We start from the raw sequence: 957 nt of genomic DNA, 5'->3' as shown, positions 1-957 counted from the left end.
CCAAACCACTAATTAGAATTTAGAGATATATTTCAAACCACTATATCATATATTGTATGAACCATTGCTAATACAGCCAATTACAAGAAAATTTTCCTTTGTATAATGCACATGATCTATTTCGTTTTTTCACTGCCATATCAATCCAAGCTATTGTTTAAATTTACAACTGACTATCGAACGCGTAGAAAATGACATTACTAGTGCGATATTCATGGGCAGTTAAGATTAACAATTTAACATGTTCTTCATTTGTATGAGTATAGATGGTAATTAGTTAATTTTCCACTTAAAAGAAACTCTTATCGATACCAATCTCGAGAGCATGTGTGCATTTCTTAAACCTTCAGACTCACTCAACGTGCAGCCCTTTACAGATGTCTCGAAATTTCTTAAAATTGTAATCATAGTTAATTGTGAAAATTACTACAAAAGTTGGTTTATTACTAGAGTGTTAAACATCTTTTTTAAATGACTAAAATGTTTGGACACCCATAGTAAATGACTCTAACGGCTTTTGGTTTGTTTTTTTTAATTGAAATTACTTTTAAACATATAATCCACATCAGTAATTAAAATTACACATCACCACCACAATAGAAACCAAACTGTCTCTTCTCCAACATAACTAAATCGAAGTTTAAAAAAAAAACTAACTAAGAACATCGTTTTGTCGTCTCGAAGAAGAACCGTCGAAGAAGGAACCGCGAGGATACTCCCACTCTCCGTCATCGACATTGTATGTGTTAACTTCCTCTTCGTCGAAATAGCTCTCAGTCGTTGTACTTTGTTTTCTCTATTATCATCGTGCCCGAAATCAGAATTCTGAACTCGTTTGTACGAAATCGTCTTCGCCGCCGTCTTCACCACATTCTTATCTCCGAGTTCGTCTTTTCTGGTAGGATATCGCGACATTATATATTGTGTTTTGTTGAGTTTGTGGGTCAGTTATGTATT

The sequence above is a fragment of the Brassica oleracea genome, chromosome C7, assembly GCF_000695525.1.
Source record: "Brassica oleracea var. oleracea cultivar TO1000 chromosome C7, BOL, whole genome shotgun sequence".
Lineage (NCBI taxonomy): Eukaryota > Viridiplantae > Streptophyta > Magnoliopsida > Brassicales > Brassicaceae > Brassica > Brassica oleracea.
The sequence above is the reverse complement of the archived record's forward strand: the minus strand, read 5'-3'. Positions refer to the sequence as shown.